Source organism: Neopelma chrysocephalum, unplaced genomic scaffold (genome assembly GCF_003984885.1).
Source record: "Neopelma chrysocephalum unplaced genomic scaffold, ASM398488v2 Primary Assembly neopelma1_107, whole genome shotgun sequence".
NCBI classification, from domain to species: domain Eukaryota; kingdom Metazoa; phylum Chordata; class Aves; order Passeriformes; family Pipridae; genus Neopelma; species Neopelma chrysocephalum.
In genome coordinates, this window is record NW_020897772.1 from 1013155 (window position 1) to 1022366 (window position 9212).

The 9212-nt window shown below is 40.8% G+C and overlaps 1 long non-coding RNA gene across 1 annotated transcript; it reads left to right on the forward strand.

Moving 5' to 3' along the window:
* Positions 1-209: 209 nt before the first annotated feature.
* On the forward strand, positions 210-8138 carry LOC113973887. Its single transcript, XR_003536366.1, has 3 exons — positions 210-304; positions 1452-1658; positions 7500-8138. It is a non-coding gene; the product is annotated as an uncharacterized LOC113973887 (long non-coding RNA).
* The last annotated feature ends 1074 nt before the right edge of the window (positions 8139-9212 follow it).

The window sequence follows — 9212 nt, forward strand, 5'->3', positions numbered from 1 at the left end:
CCCTCCTTTTTGATGGTATATTCTCTCTCCACAGGTTATGGATGTACTGAAGCCATTCTGCTGATGAAGGGACCTGTGCAACTGCCGCCTGCAAGCATGGCCAGGGCAAGACAGAGCCGAAGCGGTTGGAGCTGCACATGGAGAACATTCAGGAACAGCTACTGGCATGTGCTTAAGCGACGTCAGTTGTGACAACACACCCAGCACGTAGTTACACTCTACATGCTCCAGGGGACCAAGCATGGACACAGCTGAGACTGAGCCCCACAAAGAATATGCAAGAGCTCCGTAAGCTAAACAAAAAGTGAGAGCAAAGGGCCATTTAAACAATCAAAAATGCATCTGAATTCTAATCAGATACAACACCAGCTCTTGACCAGCAGCAGTTCTGGTTTTCCTGCCTTTAAACTTCTTTATCGTGTCCATTTAACATTGCTGAATCTCGTACCTTGAGAGCAGTCCCTTCGAAAACAGTTGTTGAGTCTGGCTGTAAGTTAGTAAAAATACCAACAGAAATCAAACTCATATCTCAAATTCATGCATTACTAGAAACATAATTGTTGTATGATCAATGCCTTTAGGTGCTTTACTAATAGCTTTTACTTGGTAGAGCACTATATAAGTCTTTTTTGCTACAAGGTGAGAAGAGATAATAGATATTTTTTAAAAGCATGGAATACTTTAAACACTAAGAACCACCAAAGACCCTGAATTAATTCAATTTCAGATTAACAAAAAAAAGCCTCCAATGTCAGGTGATCTCATTGCAGTCATAAATATCTGGAAGTTGTGTAATTATTTAATGCTCTCCTCTGTTCATAAGCCTCTTAGAACAGAAGCACATTCTCCAGAGATCATTGGCTTACTGTGTACCTAAAGAAATTAAGCTACAGTTCAATTATGGTAAATATATTTCATTCCCCCTAGGAGTGGGCAGGTGAAAGAGCTTAGGTTCAAACAGAAGTTAGATTAACAATAAGAAAGTTATTTAACCCCTAACTTATATAGTGAGGTCCTTGCACAGCTTCACAGGACCATTTCCTCACAACCAGTGCAGAAAAAAAAGCATAAAAAGCACATATGCTTATTTTTATTATGGATTCAAAATCCATTTTCAAATCCTATCAGTGAATAATCATCTTCCATTCAGTAGCCACATATTTTGTGAAGTTCTTTAAATAATATTTAAAACCTGATGTAAGCAATATGCAGCATTTAATGATCTCCATAAGTATCCTGTATCACTACCCAAAGCATAAGGTGCAACTTGAAGATATCTTTCCACTGGAACTAGGTAAACATGCTTTGGCTACAGCCTTTACTTTCCCTCTGCCAATTTAATTTCACCAAAATTTTGATGAATTTCCCCGACATGAGTGGTTTGTTGTTGTGGGTGGTTCTATCCTATAAGGTCTAACAGAAACCAATTTTCTCCCATTTTTCTTTTAAAGCTCCACAACACGTTGCATATTTCACTAGAAACAGTTTTGCTGTTGCTGGTTTTGCCGTTGCTGGTTTTGCCTTCAACTCTACTGCAATTTAGTGATCCATAAAGATATTGAGGCCACACTTCAGGAGAGGACACTCACGTCCTTTAAATGCACAACGCTGAGTGGCCCTAATTAAGTCAGTGGGAGCACCAGTCTACACCAATTGAGGTAAGTAAGCCTTAAAACCTCAAAAAGGAGTTTGCTGAAACCAAGATATATAAATGCAAATCTATTGATAATAAACAGAATCAGAAACTGGAGAGCTGAATGGCTTCGCTGACTGCTTTAAAATCAAGATTAAATCAGAGGTTGTTTAAGAACAAGGCTACCTGCTTCATTGACAGAGTGTGGTACATCAGAAAGCAATTAAATCAGACGACTTAGCATCTATTTTTGTTTAAACTGCAGTCAGTACCAGCCATTGACCAATAACAGTATTTAAATAGCAAGCAAGCAGTGTCACTGTTGGGCAAGAAAAATGAACCAGCAAAGATCAGGAAATATACTATAGTGGGCAGACAGCTAAGCACAGGCATCAGTTATTTAGGGATTCAGTCGTGCCTGCTGCCCACAACAACAAAAACAACTCCCTCCGCTGTATTTTCAGCAATGAGCTATCTGCCAACCACAACACGGCAGCTGCAAACTTCACTAAAGATTTCAGCTTAATTACTCCAGCATTCCTCCAAGCACTTACAACAAGGACCCATCCGAGGCTCTGGAACAGAGCATTCCAGCAGCCTCACATCTCTCTAACAAGAGAGCTTAGATGTGAAAAGCTCCATTCAAGCAGTTGACAAGCTTGAAAGCACCACCCCTGCTATTCAATCTCCTTCCAGTTCAGATATTCTTGTAGGCCACATACAATGACATATTATTTCTTCTGGTTTGTGCTGGCATCCTACAAAGCTGCAGAAAGCCTCTCAAGCACACTGCAACGTGTTTGTTGCCTCCTCCTCCTGCTCTTGGTGTTAACCAGGACTACAGCAGCTTTGCACAAGAAGGGAGCCTCCATTATTCAGCTGAGAAACATGTAGATACACACATATATATTTTATTCATACACGACAGATATATAGATATCTATATGTACTGCAAAACTTTCATCTCCAGGGAACGCATAAAATATCAATGCTTTTATAGTGTATCATTGGATTGCAATGCATAATTTTATAAAGGATTGTATTATGATTATCATACTAATAAGTTACAGACAAGAAAATCTGAGGGATACAAAAAAGCATAGTCATTCACTCTTATAGACAAGCTCTTGTTTCATACCACACAACAGATCCAAAATAATTCTTGGACTCCTGCAAACATAGGCAGGAAAAGAGCAAAGCCCTTTTGATTGGCACGGGGATAAGCTGCTGCTCAAGGAACTCTCTGCTCATGCTGGTAATTTCCTCTGCGATGTTCCCCATGATTGATTTTCACAAGTAGGAGTAAAACAGAATCATGCAAGCTGGGACACTGCCTAGAAAATAAATCTTTGAATTCAGCTGACAAAATGAGTCAAACAGCAATATCATCAGGACCACAATACAGCTTAGGTCGCCTTGCCAAAGAGCAGGAGAACGTACTCAGGAACCACACTCTTAAAGAAAAGCAGTTACTGTTGACAAAATGTGTTTTTAATGGCAAATAGTGCCAGGCTGGGAGTGCTGGTGTAGCCTTAATGACATAAGTTAATGCTGTATCAACTTAAACCCTACAACGTTCTGGAACAATAGCTCTGACTGACAGAAGTCTTCTTTATACACTATTGAAATCAAATGAAAGGGAAAGGGAAAGGCAAATAGGCTGCAAACACATCTGAAAGGAAATTTAATGGGTGAAATTCACTGTTCCTTTTCCTGACACCACTTCTTGACAGTTCATTGTTCTCATCTTGCTCAGGGCTACCTTTTGCCTACTGCTAAATGGCTCTGGTCTTTTACACAGCCTCTGAATAAGCTGTTTCTAGCTACCACTACCCTTGTTATTTTAATAAAGAACCTTCTTTACCATCACAAGGCTGTTTTCCATTTAAAATTAAACCAGCTGGCTCGTCAGTACGTGAAAGCAGCAAAACAAAACAACTTTAACTGTGAAGAGTAAGGTATCCGTCTGCATTCTGCTGTGGTCCACTCTTAGTTTTGACTAAACAGTGACAACTTGCACTGCTCTCCTGCAGAGTACTTATAAACAAACAAAACCCCTCCGAGATCATCTCCTGATGTTCAAGGATAGAAAGTTTGCTAATAGTAAGTAGCTAAACTTAAAGGAGAATGGACTAAACACGACACTTCATTCACAGCTCTCAGCCTTATTGCAATAATTGTCATTGCAATTAGAGTTATAAATACATTTACAAGCAAACACGTTCCAACATTTGCATCACATTTGTGATACACAGTGCTATTGAAGTAACAATATATAACAACATATAAAAAAAGCTAAACATTAAAAACAATCTACCAGGAACCTAAAAAGTCACACAACAATAATGCCCAAATAGAAAATTTACCCCCTTTTCCATTATATCCTGTTAATGTAATTCCCTTCTCTGCTCCTTCTAAAATGCAAATCTATTTCCCAATCTCACAGCATCTGTATTTTCAGACCTTGCTGGTCCACACAATGCAAAAGAGATTTCAACTTGTGCGCACTAAGTCTGCATCACGATGCTTATATGCAAGAGGGGGAGAACAGAGATAGCCAAAGGGGCAAATGTGCATCTCTGCCCCAATTTTATACTCTCTGGATGAAATTACTGGAGTAGAGGAACTACTGTCTATTGCTAGAGTGGAGAAATCCTATCTGATGAAAAGGATGAGAAACAAGGAGGCGGGGAGTGTAAAACGCCTTTTTTTTTGTTGCATATCCAGGTGAACACTTTGAAAAACAGCAGCTGTAAAAGCCAAAGCCATACATACAATTTTTCCAGGCAATTCATTCTCAAATTTGCCTTCGTTCTTTTCCAGTAATTTCACAGAAAAGTTCATATGCATCCGGAATGAATAATCCAAAGTTACAAATAGGGTATGGAGGCAGATGACATGGGGGTTTTTTGTGACAATTAGTGCCACATAAAGGAGCTGCAGAAGCACTTCAAGCAACCATGACTTGGAAACCCAAAACTCAAATCTTTCTCCTCCTTTCCATGTAAAAATACCTAGTGAAACATGGAGCTCTTTTGCTGACACACTTGCAGCCCTTCCCTTGAGCAGGGAAAACCAAGAAAGGCTGACAGAACATGCCAGAGGTTTGGCACACAGAAAGCTGCCATACAGGTCCATGTACAGGAATCCCTGTGTATAATTCTCAGGACCAACTGGTGAATTGGATCAGCATGTGCAGTTTTTGTCTCTCCTGACAAGACAGAGTCAAGACTGCCAGGCTGAGCCTAAACTCTTCAACTCATGGGGAAACTCTTCAGCTCATAGTGCCCCGGGCCCACAGAGCAGCTGAGCTGTTACCTGACTGACAGAAAGGCGAATTTCTGTGAACCCAGCTTTTCTCCTCGCAGGATTATATATATCTCGGTGTAGTTACTCTTTATCTGTATCTGTATTTTCTCCATCTGATCAGGGCTAATACAGACATCCTCTCTTTGACTTCCAATAGAATAATATTCAGTAATAACCTACAAAGCGAGGCTTATAAAGTGATCGCTTTGACTGTACAATCTCTAACATCAGAAGTTACAACAATTTCCTCTTTCTATTCCCTTTTTTCTACCTATAAAAGTCCAAATTTACATGCTTTACAAAGAAAGATCCACCCACAGAATTATCTGGGAAGAGTGAGAAATTCTCAGGAGAGAGTTTTCTTCAATATCCAAGCCTTGCTGGTTCCCACCCTCCATGAGATCTTATTTCTACTGCTCTCACAGATTCCCTACATTATACAGGAAGTACCCCTTTATTTTTTTCACTCTTTGCTTGTCTAAAGAAAAGTTGAAGTAATGCAGATGCATACATCTGTAGCAGGTAACTGCTAATACCTGATACAGCCTGAGAGGCTGCCCCACTGCAAAGCACTTCAAGATTCAACCCAAATAGAAAATATAGGGCTTTTCAGCAATGATCAGTAGCTTCTGCATTTTATTTGCATGAAAAGCACATATAGTATATTTTGTGTTGAATGTAACAGTTTTTCCTTCTGCTCAGTGAATGGATCATAACAAATCATCTGTAAACCTCTACAGCCAGCAGACGCAAGTGTGCTTTCTCTCCCATTGAGCTGTGTCAGAGGGCCATGAAAGCACAACGTGTTCTCCTCCTGTCTCTCACAAATCATGAAAATAAAGTGGTACCAGCTGCTTCCGAACAAATAACAGCATCTGTTTTTCCTCAGACAACTATAACTTGTACACCACTAATAGTGTTTTCCCACTTTTTTACCCTATTGTCATCTCTCTGCATAAAGGACTCTCAAACATGATATGGGTAATGTAGGATTGAAGAAGTATCCATCACCATTTACCAGGGGTAAGGTGCTAGGGGGAACAGACTAAGTGACTGAAAGAGTCATAAATGAAGCTATGCTCAGGTTAAAGAAAAAAACCAACCAACCAACCAACTGAAATCCCTTCTCAGATCAAATCCTCTCCATCCCACGGGTTTCATCTACCATGTATGCCTACTCGCACTGTCAGAAGCCAAAATTTTATGTTTTTCCCATTCTGCCACTGCTTTCTGGATTAAAGGCAGCACCATCCCAACAGCTCCTCACAGCCACTCCAACTCCAGGACAGGCAGCAGCCAGCACTTGGCATCACATTCTGCAGTTCTTAGCACATCCCGAGAATAAAAGGGGAAGAATGAATCAGCTCTTTTAGAGTTATAGCATATCTTGGCCATTAGCAGAACAAAACTACAGGAGACAGTGTTGATTAATGCATCCCTTCCTTTTCTGCTTCTCAGTTAAGCTTACAAAGGCTTGTCTGTCAACTCCTGTTCTTTCAAATCCCAGCATACATGGGGTTTACTACAATATAATTATCAAAATGCAATTCAAAAAGGTGTTTTCTTGCTCTTCAACATCAAGTGTATTTGTAAAGGACATTATAGCCCAGGGAATAGGGGAAAATAATAATAAATCTGCAACAGCAAGGACAGCAAATAACAGCATTCTCATAAGCACTAACAGTTTTATTTCCCCTACTAAGGATGACATAAAGTTGCACTGTAGGTATTCAAAGGAGCTTGAAGAAAGGGAAGAGCAAAATATTTCTTCTCTCTCTCTCAAAAAGACAAGACGTGCCTCTGATTTTAGGGGATCAGAGTGGGTTGCAGCACGACTGCTGTTCACCCAGCCTGAAATGGAAAGCATTGCAATACCCATTTATTTCCCTTCCAGCTACATCACCTGGGAGCTGAAAGCGTGTTACATGCTGTGACCTCTTCTTGTCTTCTTCCAGGCACGGCTGAGGCTGGTGGCAGAGGAGATTAGGCTCTGAGCTCCACTGGCTCCAACTGTGTCATTAGGATGACTCATACTGAGGGAGAACTGTGGGTTTTGGTGACTCACATGATGGCTAGTTTGGAACTTAAGCCCTGTGGTTCAATCCTTAGCCTGCAATCCCTTCAATAATCTTTTAATATGAAGTTTAGTTCATATACAGGGCCAGCAGAGCTCCCTTCGCTAAAATTAATTGGAAATGGATTGTGAAAAGCCACTTACATTAATCACCATGAACGTTAAAAAGAAAGTATACTTCTTGGGGTGGGTTTTTTTTTCATTTTATCTTTTTAAAGCATACCAGAAGGCCTGCTTACCAAAGCCAGCGCAGTGCAGTCAGAACCAGCAAAGGCTTTTCAGAAACCTTTGTAAGCACACAGCATCCCTGCATCACAGAGAAAACAAACATCCCAATTTCACCTCAGGCAAAAAACAGCCCTTCGTGCTGAACATGTCATCTTCATCCCCCACCCCAGCCTCACCTTCCTCCCTCCTGGAAACACAGCTGGATGGCTTATAAAATATGTGGAATATGTCATTTTGATTATTGGTCACCTGCAGGTAGACCATGAAAGGCCTCTCTGAAGAATAAGGAAGAACAATTAAAGAAAAAAAGATAGGCTGATGTCAAGTTTTCCATCTCCTCAGATGGCACAGTGAGAAGCAGGAACAGAGAGCAGACTGGACAACAGGCCAATTAAAGTTGTTCTTCTGGCTTGGGTGGTGCTGGCACCAAGCCCAGATCTCATTCTCCTGACATCTCCTTTCTGTCCTATGGCATCTTTCATCCAAGGAAAAGCATCTCCTGCACCACCACTGAGCCAGTTCAGGGTTCCAGCTGGCACATATGGTCTAAAGTTTGGCATTTGCTTCAGCACTTCGCTCCACATCGTCCTCCACCATGACAAACAAGAAGATTGTGGTGCAAAGGAACTGGCTCAAAAAGTGCGTGTCACAGCTGATCCCAAAATGATCCCCAATGCATCAATAGAGCCGGTAAGACTTTGGAGCCTTCCATGGCCACCTTACACAGAACAGCTGTCCATCCACAGGGGCGTGAGACCACATCAGATTAAAAGTTTGAGCTTAGCAATAGATCTTTGCTGTCCGCTTTTAGTTAAATTGGCATTATCTTATTATTTCAATCCATAAGTTTCCTGATATTACCAGTAAACGCTTTCATCCTTTGCATGACAGTTATTTCAGTTCTGAATTGCTCCCAATCAGTCGGCTTAATTCCATCAATAACAACCTAATAAACGAACTTTAATCTTGCAGTAACGGATACTAATGGCAGCTTACTCTGGAGTAGCCTTTAATTAAAGCAATTTAGCCTCAGTACTGGTCACAGCCGAGTGACAGTCCACACCACTGAGGTGTTCCAGTTGAGATCCTGTAGCCCAAGCCTTCGGAGCAAGGCATGTAAGTGGAAAGAAACTGTATTTGTGGACTGAAGTGGCAAACTACTCCCAGAGGTTTCTGAAAGATTTCTTTAGCCATCAGCAGGAAAAATGCTCCACAGCTGGGAGCATTTTGCTCCACAGTTGGTTTTGGGTTCATTTTTTTTTTAATATAGACAGCTTGTTTTAAACAAATCATTAATTTTATAATTTTTTTTTCAGTGAAGTTTGGGGATCAGAAAACAGAATAGTTCTTTATCACAGACACCAGCACAGATTTAAGAAAGGGTACAAGAGAATAAAATGTCTCTGTTCCCTGATTATTCCCCTGGGTTTCACCCATTCCTCAAAAGGGGTGGTGTTTTCAAACAGGTCTGATTTCAAAGAGATTCAAGAATTAAATACTGCCCTTTTTTCTAGCCCTGTCTCAAGAATTCTTCATATAACAGACAATGTCACTGTTTATCATTGTTCTTTTTTAAGGTCCGAGGTTTTTTTTTTGCTCCTTCATCTTCAAAGTTATTAATTCCCCTTTTTCTACTACCCATTTTAAAGACCTCTAATGAACGTGACACTGGAAATTAAGAGTGCAGATTGCCAGGGTGGTCTGGGCAGGCTTCAGCAGCCCAAGCGAGCGACTGCTCAGAGGAGACTCGAGGGCTGCCAGCACAAATGCTCCACAAGCCTGGGAGAAGACAGATGCTGCCATTTTATTACTGTCTTCTATAAATGAGGCTTGTCATTAAAGCCAGGCAGCAAACAAGGACTGGTACAATGTAAAAAATTGAAAAGACACGGAGCATTTTGGGGAAAGTAATTTACAATGAAAATGGAGTCGCTGTAGATGTAAAGGCTCGGGTGAAGGTAAAACCAC